At 34.6% G+C, this 22,090-nt stretch overlaps 1 long non-coding RNA gene across 2 annotated transcripts in view; it reads left to right on the top strand.

Annotated features, from left to right (window-relative positions):
- The first annotated feature begins 1,618 nt into the window (after positions 1-1,618).
- Positions 1,619-22,090, top strand: part of LOC115294874 — a 103,849-nt gene continuing 83,377 nt past the window's right edge. Inside the window, exons 1-2 of one of the 2 annotated variants that reach the window (XR_003910198.1) lie at positions 1,619-1,696; positions 3,031-3,096. This is a non-coding gene — a long non-coding RNA (uncharacterized LOC115294874). Of the gene's footprint in view, positions 1,718-3,030; positions 3,097-22,090 lie in introns of both variants that reach the window. The other variant, XR_003910199.1, reaches the window with a different exon arrangement.

Here is a 22,090-nt window from a genome sequence, read left to right as displayed (position 1 = left end):
CTGAGGGTTGAAGGGAGAGGGGAAGCGGGGAAAAGAGGTGGTGGTGATGGAGGAGGGCACTTGTGGGGAAGAACACTAGGAGTTGTATGGAAACCAATTTGACAATAAACTATTTTAAAAAACAAACAAAAACAAAACAAAACAGGCAAGGCAACAAGCCATCGTAAGCAAGAGCAAAATGGGATCAGACTTCAGGATCTTCAGATAATTAAATTATACAATGATGTAAAAGGAACATTCTGAAAATGTTAATATTTAAAATGTGATAAAGAACCACACCACTATTTTTAAAATGAGCATATATTTGAGGAAAATGGAGACTTGAAAGAGTGTAATAGTTTGAATAAAAATACAACGGATAGGTTTAACAACAGATTAGATGAAGATGTGTTTGGTAAACAGTCAATCTGAAGAAATAACAGTGCAACATAAGACAGATGAAGCAGTGAAAAATATGAAAGTGAGAAACAGAGAATGACAAGTACTAACATGCACTTGTTGAGAATGCAAAAATAATAGAGAATAATAAAGGGGCAATATTTGATGAGATAATGGCTGGTTATTTTCCCAGATTTGTTCAGTATAAGCATCCTCTGATTGAAAACCATAGTAAGTCTGAAGTAGGCAAAAAATAAATTAATCACAGTAAACTTATTTGCTTCTCTGCCTCTTCTAAAGATTTTTCATGATCTGCCTTCACCATACACCTAGCCAGTTATATTTCCCACTGCTAATAATATGCATACCATGTTATGAAACTCTGCTTCTTATTTAATATAATTGTTAGTTCTTTGCTATAAATTTCCTTTTACTTAGTATAAAATGCTTTTTTCTTCTCTTCTAGTTTTCAAAATCCTATTTATTTATCAAATGCTTTTTCACAGATCCTTCATGATTATTCTAGTCACACTGATCTTTTTTTCTGAATTTCTATTACACTTACATTATGCAGCTCATTCATTCATTCCTGATATTTATTGAGAGTCTGGTATGTACTAGTTGGATATTGGGTACAACAATAAATTTGACAGAAACATTCCCTGTCTTTAGGAACATTAATATTCAGCAAAATAATAGTAAAAATAATTAGAATACAGTGATAAAGTATAAACAAAGCATCAAATGAACACATATTGAGACAGGATAGGGAAAGTAATCAAATATATGGGTCAGTGCAGGTTTCCTAGGGAGAGTAACATTTCTGCATATGTATAAAGATTAAGTAAAAATTATGCAGGCTCAAATATGGGGTAGGGTGAAAAATGGTAAGAGAAAGATTTAGGCAGTGGGACTAGCTTGTTTCATAGCTTAGAGGTTTAAAGATACATGAAGTTTTAGGGATGAAGGAGTTTGATATGGTTATAGTATACAGCATAAGGAAGAAAAGGATAAGAGAGAAATCTGGAGTAATGGGCTGGATATGGTGTAGATCTGAGTGGGCCACATAAGCCATGTTAAGAAATTTGAACTTTGTCCTAAAAGCATTGGAGAAGCATTGAGGCATGTGTTAAATGGAGGCTATATTATTGTATTTATACATCACAAAGGTCACTGTCATTGCCATGGAGAAGACAGATTCAAAGGAGGGGAGACCAGCTAAGTGCCTGCAGTAGACAAAAGCAAGTGGTGATTGACACTACCAGGGTCACACTGGGGATAACAAGAACTGGACAAACATGCCACACATTTGAAATAGGTGATCATTTTTTCTCTGATGGTTAGTTATACATTTGTTTTGTCTCTAGTTAAGCTATAAGACATTTAAGAGCAGACACCATGTCTTATTACTTTTTTCTATCTACCAAAATTTCTAAGTCATCATAGCTAGGCCTCATAAATATTTGCTGACTAAATGAGTTTTTGGGTGGAGTTATTCAATGCTTGAGAATTTGTAAAGATAGCTAGCTAAAGATCCAGGGTGAAGTTGTCCATAGCTCAGTTTTCAGGGTAGTACTAAAAATGGTACTGTGATGCAGACTTCTCAAACATTACCTCCTCACAGAGGCCAAAGTAGTGAGCTATAAACCTGGTGATAAAGAATGAACCAGTAGTTAGAGCAGTAACATTGGCTTCAGGGCAGGAAGTCAATGCCAGTGACAAACTGCCAATACATGCCAATTTAAACTCTAATAAGTGAAGTTAACAAATTTGCTTTATAGCTCAGTGGACTTATGGGTAGGGCTAGAAGCCATTTTCATCCTGTGTCATCACGCTGGATGTCTTATGGACAGTATAAATAGCAATATGGAAAGGAATCAGGGTATCTCATTTGAAAACAAATGATAAGGGTTTATTCAGGTTATGTCTATATGTTCAATGGAGCAAAAATTAGAAATGCATAAAGCTGATCATCCCTTTGAAGGGAAACACAGCGAGTGCCAGTGAGGTTTCTTTTTTTTCCAGGATCGGAAATCTATCTCCACATCCAAATAATTTTTCTCTTCAGTTTTGTGAAGTTGTAAACATAGTTTCTTCTAAAATCCAACAACTGTATTATATCTTGACTTTTCTTTGGATAGTTGCTCACCGTGAAACTGAACATAATCTATACTTTACTGTGTGTAAACTTTTAAGTGAGGATTTAAAACTTTTCTTGTGACAACTAATTGTGATTAAAAAAGTAAATCGAGGTATGAGGACTTTTAAACATTAAAAATTGCCTTACCTAGTATGATGTGTTCAAAATAAAAAGTGCCTTTTCTGGCATGATGTGCTTATAAAGTAAGCTAGAACTAAAGAATTTTGTGGATGGAGATGACAGACTAAACAGTGACATATTTTCCCAGAAACTTATCACAGGTGTGTTTCATAAAAATCGATATTTATTGAGTATATACAAATCTAATTTTATATTAAATGTTATTTAATTCATGCTCCCAACAAAATTATGTAAGAGATATAAGATTATTCACCTCTTATAGGTAAGGAACCAATACTCAGAAGGTTCAGAAATTTGTTAAAAACCCTAGGATTTGAATTCAGGGCTTAGAATCCAGAACTGAAACTTTGTACCACTCTACTTTTTTATAGTCACAATTAATGCCTCTGAAGAAAGGAACACCTCTTGTAAGAATATGCCACCAAGTTGGGTGACAGGTAGTATGGTCTTCATTTCCTACCAATATAAAAAAATTGATCATTGGATATCAGTACATAGTGTAATGTGCTATCATTTCCAAAGGATTTTTATCTAGCTCTTAGGTTCAGAGTTCAAAGTTTACCCAGAAGATGTGAGATGAACTCTTTTGTTCTCCTGAAATTTCCCCCCATACATAATGGGTTTGGTTGGCTGTCCCAGCTGCTACCTGATTCCACTTATAGGTCACAACTGCAAACTTCTTTGGACAATTGCCCTTCTGCACATGATCACAATCTGTCTCTGATTCGCAAAGTTTAGAAGTCTTTACTTTCTAACACATCCACCTTTGCCATCAGTCCTTTTTTCTTCTGTATTTTTGACTTCATCTTCATATATATCCAGACTCTTTGCTATGCAAAGTTGCTGGTCTTGATTCTTCAATTTGTCTCTCTCTTTTTTAAAAATATTTTTATTTATTTTTGAGAGAGACAGAGCACGAGTGAGGGAGGGGCAGACACACACACACACACACACACACACACACACACACACACAATCCGAAGCAGGCTCCAGCCTCTGAGCTGTCAGTGCAGAGCCCTGTGCGGGGCTGGAACCCCCAAACTGCAACATCATAACCTGAGCTGATGGTGGCCGCTTAGCCAATGGAGTCACCCAGGAACCCCCGTTTGTCTCTCTTTAAGCGTGTCTTAATTCTATACTACACATATACATTTACATATACATACATGCACACATTGGCAGCACTAGTAGAGTCTTCTTCCTGAGAAGTGAGGAGAAGACCGCTTGCATGGGCCAAGACAGAACACTTTGAATTTTGTACTAAATGTTGCTAGATTTGTAATATTACCACTGAATCTTTTGTGATTTCTGGAATATGTGATGAAATTTTTTGCAGATAATTATATTTTGTTTTCCTTTATGTTATTTTATATTTAGTCTATGTAATATTGCTAACAATTCCTAAACATAAATTTTGAGCTTTCTTGACTTACATCTTTAATATTTCCATTTCCAAAAGAGAATGTGTGTCTATTTATAGTGACTGTTTGTTTCTTATATTGATTCTTCTTTTACTGTAAATTTGATCAGAATGAATGTTAAATTTTACACAATACCATTTGAAGTTTTGGTGGAGATAAGCATACAACCTCTGAACTCTTAATATAAACATTTTTCAATATTGAACCATCTCAACAGTCCAAGGCTGAATCCTATCTGTAATTCTATATAAATGCTCCTAGATTAACTTTACTGATGTTTCCCTCAGACTTTTGGTCTTGATATTGATAAGTGAGCTTTGCTTATATTCCATCCATTTCTTCCTTTCTTTTTTGAGTCCATCGTTATTATAGTTTGACATCAGAGTTATGACTTTATAGAAAAACCTGAGGGGACATTTTAAAACTATTAAAAACAATTTTTTTAATGTTCTGGTTCTGGTTCCTAAAGGTTTGATAGATTTTACTTGCTGAACTATCAGCATCTCATAACCTTTGAGAGGTAGCTCTTTGACCACATTTTCGGTTACTTCTTTGGTAACTGTATAGTCTTTTTTTACCTTCTGAGATAAATTAATAAATCTACATTTTCCTTTAAAATAATTAATTTCATCGAGGCTTCATGTATTGCGATTTAGCAGTTGCATTTATGCAGCTGTCAGAAACTAATACACAATGCTTTTTATTTTCCTTTCCCTGCTACCAACTTACCTCTGTGAGTGTCTGTCTTTAACCTCACATCTAAGCATTGACATGGGAAACAGAGTCCAGGCATATCCCTCTGGCTTATTCAGTCACTCAAATTCATCTCTTCAAGTAAAGGATTGTTTATTTCATCCTTCAGGATGTGCTACCTACAATACTAACTCATGCTTTAAAAAATGGTTTCATTTTTTCCCCCCTATATTTTCCCTTGATTTTGTTCAAATTTTATTCTTTATATTTTGTGGCTTAGGGTTGTTTTTTCCTGGTTTCACTGAGAATGAGACTTTTTTTACTGCTTTTGTTGCTCTCTTTTTTATGTTAGCTTGACAGTGGGAGTTGAAAAAGCAATGTCTCTCTCTGTTCAGTTTAAGCAGAAATCCTCACTATCTTATTTTCTTTATAGCATCATCATCACCTAGGCAAAAAATTAAGTGTTATATTTGCATCCTCCCTAGCTCCTCCATCATCAAGGTGTATTAAAACCAGTTAATAATCACTTAATAGTTTCTATGTATAAGTGGTTTTGTAAGGTCTGTGTACGCATCAAGTTTAACACATCCTACCATCCCTTAACCTCCATAGTCTTACTCTGATGAAGAAGTTTATCTGGTGGGATAATTTACATTGACACAAATAATTATATAAGGCAAAAGGTCAGAACTAAGCAAATGGAATGAAAACAAAGTGCAGAAGTGTTGGGGGAAGGGGAATGATAGTGTAAGAATGATCTGTTCTTCAGAAGATGGATCCAATTTCCATAGATGGTGAGGCCACTCCCATTGGTGGAAAAAGGTGATACAAAGGCATAAAGACAGGGAAGAGGAGGGACACCTGGGTAGCTCAGTAGGTTGAGCATCAGAACTTCGGTTCAAGTCATGATCTCCTGGTTCATGGACCTGATCCCCTCAGCGGGCTCTGTGCTAACAGCTCAGAGCCTGGAACCTGCTTCTGATTCTGTGTCTCCCTTTCTATATGCCCTTCCCCCTCTCACACTCTCTCTCTCCTTCAAAGATAAATAGACATTAAAAAAAAAAGATGCGGAAGAGGAGAGTATAAATTGAAGACTGGCTAGTCACCCAGACCCAGTATAGAGAAGGAGGGAGGTAAGCATGGCATGGTGATTTAAAGAGTACTAATGGAAAATAATCTTGATATAGCCAACTTCTTCAAGAAACTGGATGGTATCTCAAAAGAAACTATGTTTTCAATCAGTTGCCATATTTTACTTCATTAAATAAAGCCAAACTTCCCTTTTCTTCTGCATGGCCAGTATCACCACGAACAACAATAAAGAATCCTACAAGCATGTTTATTGAAGTCTCATTATATGTCAGGAACTAAGCATATACTTTAGTAACTTCAGTTACTTCAGTAACTTGTTGGTGTCTAAACTGCAGTTTCCTAAAATAAGACTATGCAGTTGGTATTTTCATGCTCATTTTACAGTTGAGGCACAAAAAGGTAAAAGAACAGACCATGTTGGTAGGTTCACTGTAGAATGCATCCAGAAGTCTGTCTATAAAGTATGTTTATACTGACACATATCGTTTACATGGTTATAAGTTGGCTTTAATTCAAGGAGACATTTTTTTCCTCTTTTTAAAAAATTTTTTTATGTTTACTTATGATTGAGACAGAGAGAAACAGAGGATGAGTAGGGGAGGGGCAGAGAGAGAGAAGGAGACACCCAATCCAAAGCAGGCTCCAGGCTCTGAGCTGTCAGCACAGAGCCCAATATGGGGCTCGAACCCATAAACCATGAGATCATGACCTGAGCCAAAGCTAGACACTAACCAACTGAACTACCAGGTGCCCCTAAGGAAACATGTTTTAAAATGTTATTTTCTGATTCTAAATGTAACTCATAGTAATTTTGGAAAAATTTAGGAAAGACAAAAGTCCACACACACACAAATCAGTAAAACCTTAGCCTAACTAATTTTTAAGGACAAATTATTAAAAATTTATCTTCTCTCCTCAAATCCTCATCTTTCAGGGTTAACTACTGTCATAATAGTGTATAAACAATCTTTTGCTTCTGTATATATGTATGAACATGAATTCACCCAGTTTTGTTATTGACCAATAATATGTTATTTATGTATTTCCAAGTTAGTGGATTGATTTCACTATTTAAAAAATTTCTGAAGTATTTTTATTTTGGATCTACAATTCCTCTATTAATGGACTATTTGAGATTTTGAATTTTATTTTGTCTTTTTGTTGTTACTATAATGAGCTTTCTTGTGAATATAGCTAAATTACCTATATCTAGTAATTTATGCTATAATTCTATGTGAGATTTAGTAATAGTGATTTTAGTATTGCTGGAGTTGCTGGTCTGTAGATTATACAGATTTATTATACTGATTATGATACCATATCAGGTTCAGGAACAGTAGTACCAGTTCATCATCCACCAAAGAATATTAGATACACATTTCCTTATTCTATCACCAACACTATGTGTTTTAAATTTTTTTAATGTTTTTTTATTTATTTTTGATACAGAGAGAGACAGAGCATGAGAGGGGGAGGGTCAGAGAGAGAAGGAGACACAGAACCGGAAGCAGGCTCCAGGCTCTGAGCTAGCTGTCAGCACAGAGCCCAACGCGGGGCTCGAACCCACGAATGTGAGATCTGACCTGAGCCGAAGTCGGAGGCTTAACCGACTGAGCCACCCAAGCGCCCCTAGTTAGAAGTTTCCTTCTTGCTTCCAGGAACATCTGCACAATAATATTCTGTTATAATAATTTAGGTATGAAATTAGGAGGACCCAGGTGTTTGATTTTTAAATATCACTATTATTAGAATGATGATAAATAACCATTCACTATGCTTGGTACTGGGTTAAATACATAACTGTCTTCTTAATTCTTGACTCTTCCCCATAGATTTTATAGTATTACTCTCATTTTATAAACCTTTTAATGAGTAAGAGAAAAGTTAAAAAATTCCCTGCCAAAACCATTTCTAGTAAGTGGAAGAGCTAGGCATTTATGGTAGATCTGTACGGCTCCCCTCACTTATCGGCTATGCCTCCTATCAGTTATGCTGGTCAGGTTCAGAGGCTCTTCGCCAGTGACAGGATTGCATAAGTTTGGAGGGTGGTGGTTTATTATATAAGAATCACCGAGTAGGTTTTGAAAAACTACCCGTACTTCCCAGCTTTGTAAGATTCACAAATAAATATGTCTTATCAGAAAATTTTCTAAATATCTGCCATATTTATATTGTTCTGAAGACAAGTTTAATTCTTAATAATTAAGTACTAAGTAAAATGCCTACATAAAAGGTGTTCCCTTGTTTAACTTGTAGTAACTACAGCTACCTTCAATCACTGCATTTTCTTTTCCTCACTGTAATGGCATGCCTATGTCAAATTTTAATATATATATATATGATACACATCAAGGACAGAATGTATTAGACAAGTACAACTCTTCAATTTCTTAACTTTTAAGATACATAATTGCTCCACTATGAAGACTTAAATGGGGATTGTCACTTTTGTAATTAATTCTTTTTGTTTCATCCTTCTTACTAATTGAAAATAGGCTTTCAATATAGAATGCTTTGAAATTGGATGAAGAGACAGAATTGGAATGAACTTAATTAACTACAAACTGTCCAAATCAATCCGCGTTTGACAGCGCCTAGGTAACACACAGAGTTCATAATTTACTTGAGATCTGCTGTAATGCATATGCCATAAATTGCACAGTAGCCGTGCTCACTGTGCACAGAATTTAGTGCCAGACTATGAAGTTGCACCGACAGAAATTTGTTCTTGCAACGCAAACTATTTTGGGAGGGTATACTTGATGTTTTCATTTAGGCAACTAATAAACTTTTGAAAATAACTTTGCTATTTTGCTCTGATAGAAATTAATATATGAATTAAAATAAATGCTTACATGGTTTCCAAGCATGTAAACACTGTAAGGAGAATGGCTAGATATGTTCATTTTTTTTTAACAGTCGCAGTGAGTCGGTCTTGGGATATATTAGATATTATAGATTTTAAAGAAAAATTTGTCTATGCAGCTCTATTATCCCCTTCTTGATATTTAAAAAATGATTTTCTAAATGTTCAAAAAAGGAGAATATTTACTGATCCTAAAACTGATTAATAATACTTGGTAGTATTTTATGAACTATCTCACATTTCTGGTTTTAAGAGAAAAATATAATTATGCTTTGCTGAAGAGGATAAAGTTGGTAAAGATTATGACATATACTCGGCTAGACTACATTGCAGGATTATTTTTGTCAAAGATATCTGTAATTTATACCAACCAGTCATTCTTCATGTTAAGAGACCCTTAGCATATACTGTTTTCTATATTCTCCAACTATTTAACAAATATAAAGTGTCACCATATTATCCTCAACTTATTTCAATTCTTGGATATATAAAATATTTAGAGGAGGGGAAGGGAAGTAATATTTATTGTATAAATATTGTATACCTTCAACATACAGTCCTAAAAATGTTATAAGATTATTATTGTTTTTGATCCCTATGCAAGAAACATTGCAAGTATTTCATGAACTATGGGAAAAATTCAAGAGGAGGCAAATCAATCGTGTTATGTAAATACCCAGCTCTTATCAATGCATGGATAATTTCTAATTTCTGTAAGAAATAATAGTTGGTTAATATAGTCCTTATTGGCCATGAGATGATCAAAGAAATCATATGTGGCTACACCATATCTCAGAACAAATGGTCCTCAAGTTAGTGCAACAAACAGATGTGGTACCGTCATCGAACCTATTTTCAGCCACATGAAAATCTGGGAAGTTTTGGGTAGGAGTGAATGGTATTTTTGAGAGGGCAGGGATCAACTTAGAAAAGCTATTAGAAAGAACAGAAGACAGAACACCTGGGTGGCTCAGTCAGTTGAGTGTCTGACTTCAGCTCAGTCCATGATCTCCTGGTTCATGGGTTTGAGCTCCATGCTGGAATCTGTGCTGATAGCTCAAAGCCTGGAGCCTGCTTCAGGTTCTGTGTCTGTCTCTCTCTGCCGCTTCCCTGCTTGTACTCTGTTTCTGTCTCTCAAAAATAAATAAACATTAAAAAAAAAAAAAAGAAAGAACAGCAGAGCAGGAAAAAATCATCATTGTGGGGAGAAAACCCCACAAAAACCTATCAAACCTTTTGGTATTAAAGAAAAAATTTGTATTGTAGTCAAGTACCCATTTCTGCATTTTGAAAAAATACATAAATCCTTCTGAATGAAGGTAAGATTTATTAGTCAAAGGAAAATCACATCAATATATGTTTATATATATAATTTTAACATAATAAATATAATATAATAAATATAGTTTTTTAATGGGAGGCATTGATCAACTCAATTTTCCCATTAGGTGGAATAAAAAATTAGGGCTCATGGCTAGAAAAACACATAAAAATGTATTTTTTCCTTTGATAATTTCTTGAAGAAAAATTATAATACTAAACACTGTATGAACAAAACTGAGTCGTTGGATATAAATTGGAATTCATAAGGAGTGACGTAATGGACATACATCTGTGATCTAGGTCTAAGACATGAGATGCTCCTGATTTGGAGGAGGAATGCACAATAAAAAGTAGGAAAAATGTTTCCACACAAATGAAATTTATAAAGAATACAATAACTACAAGCCAATGAAAAATGGAGTTGACCACTGAAAAAGAAGATAAACTAGCAAATTAATAATGATAAATCATTATAAAAAATGTACATGGTTTCTAAACTTAGAATGTGCCATCAATTAAAGCAGCAAATCTAATCCTCCAACATATTATTCAAGGACTGACCACATGATACTGAGATGCATTCTCTAGCCTCTCTTACTAAAGTCTTCTAAAGGTCCTATTGTTTTAGTTACATTTGACTCTACTTTTTCCAGACTGTCTTATACTTACATTTTCACTTATTGATCCTTTTGTTGATGCCAGTCTCATTATGTAGAGGTTACTTCTACCCCAATAGTCAGTTGGTAAATCCTAATCACCCTTCAAGATCCAGCATAATTTTCTATTATTTTCTGTATAGCACTTGTTGCAATGTTATGATTCTTCTCTTTCAAGTATATAAGAATATCACTCTCTCTCTGAACTGTAAGCTCTTTATTTTTCTCAGCTCTATTGAGTTATGATTGTCAAATAAAATTGTAACATGTTTAAAATGTACAACATGATGATTTGCCCTATGTATACATTAAGTAATACAACTCATTCATCACCTCACATATTAACTTTTCTCTCTTTTTTTGGTGAGAGTGTTTAAATTTTACTCTTAGCAAATTTTCCATTACATAGTACAGTGTTATCAACTGTGACCATTGTGTTATACATGAGGTTCTCATACCGTATTCATTTTACAACTAAAAGTTGATACTCCTTACCAGTCTCCTATCAATCAATTTTCATTTTCTATGAGTTCAACACACACACACACACACACACATTATATATATTTTTTATTTATATATTTTTATTTATATATAAATATATATTGTGTATGTGTATATATACATCTCTCTATATATATTTTCCCTTTTAAGAGTCTATGTGTGGGGCATCTGGGTGGCTCAGTTGGTTAAGCATCCGATTTCACCTCAGGTCATGTCTCACAGTTGGTGAGTTCAGGCTCCACACTGGGCTCTGTGCTGACCACTCAGAGCCTGGAGCCTGCTTCTGACTTTGTGTCTCTGTCTCTGCCCCTCCCCTGCTTGTGCTCTGTCTCTCTCTGTCTCTCAAAAATAAATAACAATGAAAAAGAGTCTACATATAAGGAATACCATGCAGCATTTGTCTTCCTTTGTCGGGCTTATTTCACTTAGCATAAAACTCTCAGGTTCACTCATGTTGTCACAAATGACAGGGTTTCTTTTGTTGTTAAGGCTGAATAATTTTATATTGTGTGTATATAAGTAAACATATATACATGCATATAAGTACATATAAATTTTAGCATACATCTATCTATAGACAGTATGTTTCCATGTCTTCGCTATTTTGAGTAATGATGTAATAAACATGGAGTACAGATATCTCTTTGAGATCATAATTTTGTTTCTTCTGGGTAGATACCCAGAAGTGGAATTGTTTGATCATATTGTAGTTCTGATTTTAATTTTTTGAGGAATCTCCATACTCTTTTCCATAGTGGCTCCAACAGTTTACATTCCTGCCAACAGTGTGCATGAGTTTCCTTTTCTCCATATCCTTGCCAGCATTTGTTATCTCTTGTCTTTTTGATAGCATATTGGTATGAGGTGATATATCATTGTGGTTTTGGAATGCATTTCCCTAATAATTATTGATGGTGAGCACTTTTTCATGTACCTCGTGACTATTTGTCTTTTTTTGGAAAAATGTCTATTCAAATCCTTTGCCTATTTTCTAACTGGGCCATTTGGGTGTTTTTTCTTGTTTTGTTGTTGTTGTTCTGTTTCCTATTAAGTTGTGTGAGTTCCTTACTTATTTTCACTGTTAACCATTTTCAGAGATGTGGTTTGCAAATATTTTCTAATTACATAGGTTTCTTTTCACTTTGTTGATGCTTTCCTTTGCTGTGCAGAAGCATTTTAGTTCGATATAGTCCCACCTACTTATTTTTGCTTGTATTGCCTCTGCTTTTGGTGTTAAATCTGAAAAATCATTGCCAAGACTGATGTCAAGGATCTCACCTCCCCCATTTTCTTCTAGGAATCTTATAATTTTAGGTCTTATGTTCAAGCTTTTAGTCTATTTTGAGTTTAATTTGGGATACAGGTTCAGTATCATTCTGTTCCATGTGGTTGTCCAATTTTCCCAGTACCATTTATGGAAGAAACTGTCTTTCCTTGTTGTATATTCTTGGCTTCTTTGTTGTAAATTAATTGACTTATATACACAGTCTTATTTATGAGCTTTCCATTCTGTTCCATTGACTTATGTCTGTTTTTGTGTCAATACTGTTCTTACTAGTATAGCTTTATAATATACTGTGAAATCAGAATAATGCCTCCAGCTGTGTCCTTTCTCAAGATTGCTTTGGCAATTTGGGATATTTTGTGGTTCCATATACACTTTAGGATTGTTGTATTTTTGTGAAAATAATGCTGTTGGATAGGGAATGCATTGAATCTGTAGATAATTTTGGATAGATCACTTTGAGTAGTGGACATTTTAACATCATTGATTATTCCAAATCCATCGCATGGAATATCTTTCCATTTATTTGTGGCTTTGGTTTCTTTTATCAATGTCTTAAAATTTTCAGTGTATAGATCTTTCCCCTCCCTGGTTAAGTTTATTCACAAGTATTTTATTTGTTTTAATGCCATTTAAAAATGACACTGTTTTCTTAATTTTCTGATAGTTTTTGATACATAAAAATGAAATTGATGTTGTATATTGATTTTATATCCTAAAATATTACCAAAATAATCTATTTCATTCTAACAACTTTTGTTAGTGTGAGCTCTTTAATTATATTTTTGTCACTTATGAATATTTTTGTGCCTCAAAGGTTTGTGTCAGGAATCAGCAAAACTATAGCTCACTAACTAAATTTGGCCTGCCACCTGTTTTTATAAATAAAGTTTTACTATAACACAACATAATAGTTATTATAATTGCTTCAGTCTGCTTTTATGGTACAGTAGCACTGTTGAGTAGCTGTGAAATACATCATATACCTTGAAAACCAAATTAGTTATCAAAAAAGTTTGCTGACCTCTGGTATATGCACATAATAGATGTCCAATAAATGCCTGATGAAATTTGTACATGGATGTTTTTCAGCTGATACCACCCAAAAGTACAGATCTAAATTGAGAATTTACATGATCCGATTGTTTTATCATTCCAGTGCCAAACCTCACTGGACTGATTTCTGAGTTTGTTTGCATATTTTATTTGATTTTATATAGGCAGTCTGTGTCTGGGTAGTGGAGGTGAAATGGCAGTAAAGTAGAGGTCAAAATCATTTTCACCATGCCAGTTTATATTGGTACAAAGTTACCTCTTCCTTCCAAATGCTTTTAGGGGAAATTTTATACACCATTTTGTATAGATGCATCAAAAGTGTTTTACGCATTGCTGTCACAACAACCAAAAATATGCTTTGAAAAAAATGCTTGCCCTCACAGGAAATATTTCCAGAATGAAACTCTTGGTTCTAATCAGTTTGGTTACAGAAAACAACTTGTGTCTGGTTTAGGCCTTAAAGTTTCTCAGAAATGCTTCCAACCCAGCTTTCATTGAGGAGACCATGTCTTCTTTGAAAAAGGTGAAAAAACTCTTCATGTAATATTTTAGCTACCAAGAACTGGCTAGAGTTTACATCTTGAAACTTTGCTTTTCAAGTGCAAACAAAGATGTGTTTAAGGAAAATCCCTAGATCTTGAACAAGACACATTGCCTAGGCTAAGTAAAATTTTGATGAGGTGAATTTTTACAATTTTTACAGTTGAAAGAGAAGTTTGCTATACGCCTTCAGAATTTTCAATTGAGATAAACCTACTTTTAAATCTGACTTCAACACATTGGATTATTTGGAAAATATGCAGTTATAGTGTAATAGGAAGTGTATAGTTTTGAGGAAAGATTACAGAATCATGCTAAACCCTACTATTTATTAGTATTTTGTTGTTTTTATTATTGTCATCATCAATTGACTTTTCTAAGTCAGAACTGCTCACAGCCTCAGTAAAATGTAAAACAGATAAGAATATTTTTGTTAACGTGATTACCTATACATAAGTAAGTAAGTAAATAAATAAATAAATAAACAAGCAAACAAACATAAATAATGGCTAACAGGTCAGAACCATTTTAGGGAATCCATATACATTGACAGACTAAAGAATCAGGTCTAGATTTCAAAGTTTCAGAGAATATGAAAGCTTTGACAGTCTTGTCACTAAAATCACCATCAGGACTATTTTTTATGGATAATTATTTAATAGCCACTGGAAATAGAGCCTACTAAATTAAGTTCTGATGATAGTTGGCCACTAAAAGAATGGCATGCCTTAACCAATTTGCTCTCCTAAAATTACCCTGCCTAACTCCAAAAGTTGACAACTTCCAAACCGAATCTTGAATGAAGAAAGAACATCTCCTTCATTACCAAATCCTTGAGTTAGTGAGGTTCTGTGCTCTCATTTCTCCTTTATGCATTGCATATTAGTCATCGGTTTCAGTTAAACTAGCTAGCTGAAGCCCTTTGTTTGGTTCTTAATCATTTTATTTCAAAATGGTTATTTTGCCGGCCAAGCAGGTCCTCTAGAATTCTCCTGTGACACAAGAAACGAATGGGATATTTTAAATTTAAAATGAGAAATCATTAGAATTGCAGTAAGGTAAAATTAGGTATATCATACCAATATGAGTACCTGAATGTGTCATGCTTCTGGGAAACACTTGAACAAATTAAGATTTAAACCTTGAACTATAGGGAAAGTTTACATTTCAGCACTGTGCTTCAGAAATCATAAAGCATTAAAAAAACAGGTTGCTGGAGAAAGAAATGAAATGAGAGAATTTTCACATATCTTGGTTAAGGGTTAACATGCCAGTGTTTCTAGATAGTAAATTTGCTATGTTTGGCTAGGCATGGGGAATGAGTTATAAATCTCTATTGAGTTCAACAGAGTAATTTCACTAGAAAACACACGAATTTCACAGACTTGAAAGCTAATTTACCTTTCCCTCTTAATCAATGTAGACAACCAGTTGGAAATTTGGTAGCCTTAAAGTTTCTCTTTTTTGTGCTCAACAATATATTAGTACCTGTACTAACTGGGTAAATGACTTTGTTGATTCAAAATAATGAATATTCTCTCTTACAAGGAATCATTTTTGTAAAAAGAAACCCCACAAACTTTGGATTTTTGTATTTGTTTTTTAATTTAAATATTTTGCAGGCATTTGTCATTTTCCTAAAAGTATAATTTATGAAATATTTGTTAATCATTCAACAATATTAATATACTCATAATAGTCAACATTATGCTAGTTTATGTGATATGTGTTCATGGAAGCCAGAACTTTATTTGGACACATAAGTAAGCAAACATGAAACACAGACAGAGATAAACAAGTCACTAAACCCTAAATTATTCTATTTTTTGGGATAATATCTCTTTCTGTGATAATAGTAAATCTTAGTAATTTGGAGAAACAGATATGAACAGAGCTTCAGAGACATAAGGTGTCTACCGTGGGAAGAATTTTTTAAACGGCAGAGTAGGAGTGTGGGTATGGAGGGCAGACTTTTTTGCTAAAGGAATAGCATGACCAAAGGAGAGACAGTTTGGAGAAAGAGAGAAAGAAAGAGAAAGAGAAGGAGAGAGAGGGAGAGAGATGGAAGGAAGGAAGGAAGGAAGAAAGGAAGGAAGGAAGGGAGGGAGGAAGGAAGAAAACTATGTGGACACAAGTTATTAGGCAGGAAAACAGTCAAATTAGGTACCAAGGAAGATGGCTAGGGGAATAACAGAAAAAAGCCAAAATACTGAGCACTTAACACTGTGGGAACAAGGAACCATTCTTTGTACTTAATCAAAAGAGTAACACAATAAAGCGTTTCAGTTTTTGAGAGGCATTTTAGAAAAGTGATTAAGAGTACACACTATGGAATCACACCTCTCGGTTCAAAACATACCCTTATACTTATTTGGGAGTGGGTGTGTTATGTGTATGTGTCTGCCTTGATTTCTACATCTGTAAAAAAAAAGAAAAGAAAAAGAAATACTTCTCTTCTAGATCAGCTAATGCATTTAAAGCACTGGGATATAATTAACATTTAATAAAAGTGGGCTACCTATTTACTGGGGAGGGAGACTTCATCAGCCAGTGGCTTTGAAGGTGGTTTGGAAGAAGAATGTGGAACAAAATAAACAACTGAACCTGATAGGATTAGTTGCTAGACTTTGGGCTGTTTACAGCCATAGAGTCTGTCAAACTCATCATTACATCATCAATATCCAGGAGAGTGCCCGGTGCATAAAAGATACTAAACACATGCTGAATATTATTGTGAAATGAGGTGAACCAGACTTGGGCCTCTTTTATTTACTTATTTTTTAAATTTTTATTATTTTTTTAATAGTTTATTTCCAAATTGGTTTCCATGTAACTCCTAGTGCTCTTCCCCACAAGTGCCCTCCTCCATTACCACCACCTCCCTTCCCCCTCCCCTTTTCCCTTCAACCTTCGGTTTGTTTTCAGTATTCAGTAGTCTCTCAGGTTTTGTGTCCCTCTCTCTTGCCAACTCTCTTTCCCTCTTCCCATCCCCTTGGTCCTCCATTAGGTTTCTCCTGCTTTGTTAGGTGGCAAAAGGAAGTGGATATTCTCTAATGTGTGACCCATATGTGAGGCAACTATTTAAGCAAACATACATGAGCCAGTGCATAAGAAAGGATAAGCCTTTTTCCTTTAAAAAACCCTTATTCTCTCACCAACAAACTTGCCTATTTGTTCCTAGACTCGTCTCTATAAACATATTTTAACAAGTTTTTTGGTGCATAGCATGCTACATTTCATGGAGGAAATGCTACCTGTGATTTATTTCCCCATAAACCCTGTGCCATTTTGCCTGTCTGTGCTACAGGATGGAAGAGGGGTCACATGCATGCAAGTCACAAGGGAGATTTGGGCCCAGAAGGACAGTATGATGTGATACAGGAAAACAGTGGTTTGCTCTTCTTTGAGGTTAATTTTTTGGTTTAGCTTGTGTGTATTTTTTATATCAGACATAGCTCAATGCTAATTCATCTGCATGTATGAGATTGTCCTGCGCATTATAAAACACACGTGTGTTCTCTTGCTATTTAATTATAATAGAGTGTCTCCTAATATCTTATAATTCTGTACTCTATGTGACATATACAATATTTAGCATTCATTTAATAAGTGCTCCCAAATAATGGGCTGAGATGTGTTGGTAATTGTGATAAAATGTTTGTGGATATTACACAAATTTTAACTACTAATTTTGAAAGAATAAAAATAACCATTAAATATATTCAAGCCTAGTATACTATATTTTATAGTCTGTGTGTTTTCTAAGCCAAGAGAGTTTAGCCAAAGTCCACTTAAACAATCATTGAAGCTTTTTTTAAGTGTTTATATATTTTTGAGGGGGAGGGAGGGGCAGAGAGACAGGGAGACACAGAATCTGAAGCAGGCTCCAGGTTCTGTGCTAACAGCACAGACCCAGATGCAGGCCTGGACCCACAAACTGCAAGATCATGACCTGAGCTGACATCGGACACTTAACTGACCAAGCCCCCCTGGTACCCCGCTTTGAGCTTTTAAGAATAATATTATGGAAGGAAAATTCTCACTCTTTAAAATTTTTGAGCGAATGTATCTTGTTAAAATTTCAACTGCTCTTACTTTTGTTATATACTAGATACTGTGGTAGAATATATGCAAGCTTATTATTATCATCTTTTAAATAATGCAGTAATTATTATCTTTTTCAATATATATATAAGCTTTTAAAAATGTCTTTTTTTGGAGGGAGAGAAGAACTCCACAAGATAAGCCTCAATATATATGGGAAGGAAATTATACAAACCATGATTGTGAAATAAAGTAAAATTACTCTTTTTGCTGCTTCCTTTTAAGTGATGGTTCACATCTGAGCAGCTCCCTACAGTGTTTTATCCAATTCCACTTAAGAGAATACTTGCTTTAGGATTCATCTGACTACTTAGCACTACACACTTGTTCTATTATAAAATCCCTTTGGTGAAAATAGAATATATACATTTCATTCCAATAGAGCTAAAATGGGTTTAGTGAGGCAATTTTTGGTCAGATTTTCCTATATATAGTCTTCATAAATTAATTATGTCAGCATGTAGAAAACATCAGAAGTACTATAAGGTAAAAACAAAAAATAAAACAAAGAATAATAGCACCTTTTTATGGGAAATGTAACTTGGTGCCAGAATCTACTCCATGTTGCTTTGGTAAGACTATCACTCACGGTGCATGACTCACCTGATCACAGGTTATAAGGCAAGCCAGACTGTAAGTATCCCAGTGCCATGAATCACAGACCTTAGATCTGTAATAGGCTCAGGAAATAAGAACTGTCAGTAAGAGCTTCCCTGAGATTTGTTAGATGAATTCAGAGAAAGAGGGATTTCTTCTTTTGGGATTACAAACTACAGCTGCAACTGGTCATCTTTAATGGCATACTGGGAAACCTGCCTAGAACAAAGTTTCTTTTAAAAAATTTTTTTTGATTTATTATTTTTTAAATTTTGTAATGTTTTTTTAAATTTATTTTTGAGAGAGAGAGAGAGAGAGAGAGAGCGAGAGCGAGTGAGCAAGGGATGGTCAGAGGGAGAGAGGGAGACACAGAATCCGAAGACAGGACCTAGGCTCTGAGCTAGCTGTCAGCCAGCACAGAGCCTGACGCAGGGCTCAAATCCATGAACCCTGAGATCATGACCTGAGCCGAAGTCAGACGCTTAACGGACTGGGCAACCCAGGGCTCTCTCTTTCTCTTGGTTGGTTCCCTGTGTATAGAGCAAAGTTTCAAATACTTTTTGAAAAAAGTCAATCTGTATCTCTTTATAGTGATCAGAGAGACTAGATCCTAAGACATTTATCTTATTTTCATCAGTCAGGTATCTGAGGATCAGTCCTTGGAGGACATGGCTTGCAAAAATCTGGTAGAAATCAGATAGTATGTAATAAAGCTAAATGAACCCAGGAGAATCAGATGGCCATTTCTATTCTACAATTAAATAAGTATTAGTCATTATAAACCTGTCAATATAGTCAATTTCACCTGTTACATATCAGCCCTTTGTGATTCCATTACGGTATAGGCTAATAGGGCATCTTGATAGAATTTTTTCTTAAGGTTTATATTTGGAAAGTTAATTATATGGTACCATTCTATATATAAAAAGATCTATCTAAAATATTTATGATTGTATCTGTTTAGAGAACTCAAGAAACTTCTTATAGGAAACTTTGCTTGCAAGTCTCAAGTTTACTTCAGGGTTCCAATGTATTGTTTAGAATGAATTGTATGACAGGAAAATGGAAATATTTTAAAGGATTTGTTGACTTTAATATGTATTATCAAATATATAGACATTTTTCTCAGGGTGGCTTTGGAAATAGCTCAGCTTTTCAAAATTAGTGCTCGGAAAATATCTGAAAAGATTTGGTAAATATATAAACTTCATGTGACTCTGAAACAATGCTAAACAATGTAATTGACAAAGACTTTTTATTTAATAGCCTTCCATAATACTTCCATGCTTTTCTAATGGGAATTGGGAATGCATGGGTGGGTTAGTTGGTTGAGGGTCTGACTCTAGATTGTGGCTCAGGTCATGTTCCCAGGGTCATATGGGATTCTGTCTCTGTCCCTCCCCCTGCTTGCACATCTGCTCTATCTCAAATATAATTGTAATTAAGTAAATAAATAAAATATAATAGGAATTGTTTTCATAAAGCACACTAAAGACACAATTATACTGTTATCAGTTTTATATTTAAAGGTTTACTTTTATACCCCACATATGCATTAGTTGTTTTTACTATTTCCATAATTTACTACCTATTAGATTTCTAAACTGTCAACTACACTAAATTTGGGAAGTTACAATTCTCCAACCCATGTTGGAGAGTTGCCAAATTGTATTAAGTTTAGATGAATGGGATCTCTATTTTATTTTGCAACATGTGATGGTAGCAAGTTCTAAGCACCATGTGTCACATAAAGTGGGGTGGTATCTAGATGCAGAAGCACAAATATGAATAATGGAACTGAAGAATCTATAATAAGTTACTGCAGGTGGTGACTCCAGAGGAAGACAGTGCTGTGTAAAAACAGCACCAATTAATGACAGATGAAAAAAAAAAGAAAGTAGAGAAAAATTCCTCTGGCGTCTAACAACCTAAGTCACCAGGGCTATAAAAATCTCGAGTTTTTTAATAAGCATTATGAATTTTAATTTTTTCTAATACCCTTAGAATGTTTTAAAGTAACTTTTTTCAGAATAAAGAATATGCATGCTATGTAAAGTATTCTTCCATACTTTGAAGGTTAATTCATTTTGGTCTAGGATCTTAGCCAGGGGCAACCTTCAGTGCTGTAAATGAGGCAAAGATAAGCTTGTACTGCCGTAGAGTTAAACACACAGTATGGAAGAGGAAGAAGAAAGCTCTAGGAATTATCAAATTGATGCATTTGTTAAAATATTGTCATAATGTATATTCCATGATTAATAGTTGCAGCAGTGAGAAGCATACAAGGTTATGATATCCTAAAAAAAAATGATGGTTACAACATTAGTGTCCTCCTGGGTAGAACTCATGGGCAACCCCTTCAGGGTTGAACCCAGGCAAGTGAATTGTAGATCTGGTGATAGGAGCCAAACAAACCTCACTGTAGAGGAGAGGACCCTGGGCCACTATCTAATATTTTACCTGTATTGCGTTACTGATTCAGATGAAGGAACCATTACGCTAGTAATCTAGCAAGTTTAAAATAATTTCACATATAGTTAAGTTGTTTAAGCTTAATTTTACAAACAAATACTGAAGCATTGTTAAGACTTGTCTAGCAGAGTGAATGGCAAAGATGTCTCTGAGAATTGCAAGCTTCAGAATTCAACATATTTTCACTCTCTCTTTGAATCAAGCCCATTTAATTTGAAGGTCTCTCTCAAAATAAAATGAAATGAAATAAAAAGTAACAATAACCACCATCAATGCTTTCTCCTTCTCATGTTTGGTCTAGAGGTGGGAAAATGAGTCAGAGTTCCCCAACTTAATCACAAAGGAGGGTAGGAAATGCAGTCTTTCTATGCATTCAGAAAGAAGAAGTGGGATGACATAGGCCAAGTCAGATTCTGCAACATTGACAATTAGACTGTTTCTGTCACCCTGTGAGTGATATAATTTATATCTATATGCATATTAGATAGAATATCCATCTCTATTTCTATCTCTATCTCTGTCTCTATCTCTATCTCTATCTCTATCATCTCTATCTGTATCTCTATCTGAGAGTATGTGTGGGTGTGGGAGAGGGGAAGAGGCAGAGAGAGAAACTTAAACAGTGCCACTTCAGATAGCTGTGAAATTAGGTGATTAACTAGTTGTTACTTAACCTTCTAATTTCTGTATAAGTCTAATTACATGAAACAGAAGTTGGTGTTTTGATTTTTTACTTTGCTTTTCTGTTTGGAGTGTCATTGTAACTACTGTATTGTAAATGATGGAAAATAATTGCATATGTTAAAAAATATGAAACTTTAT

This window comes from Suricata suricatta, chromosome 6 (assembly GCF_006229205.1).
Source record: "Suricata suricatta isolate VVHF042 chromosome 6, meerkat_22Aug2017_6uvM2_HiC, whole genome shotgun sequence".
NCBI lineage: Eukaryota > Metazoa > Chordata > Mammalia > Carnivora > Herpestidae > Suricata > Suricata suricatta.
The sequence above is the reverse complement of the archived record's forward strand: the minus strand, read 5'-3'. Positions and strand labels throughout refer to the sequence as shown.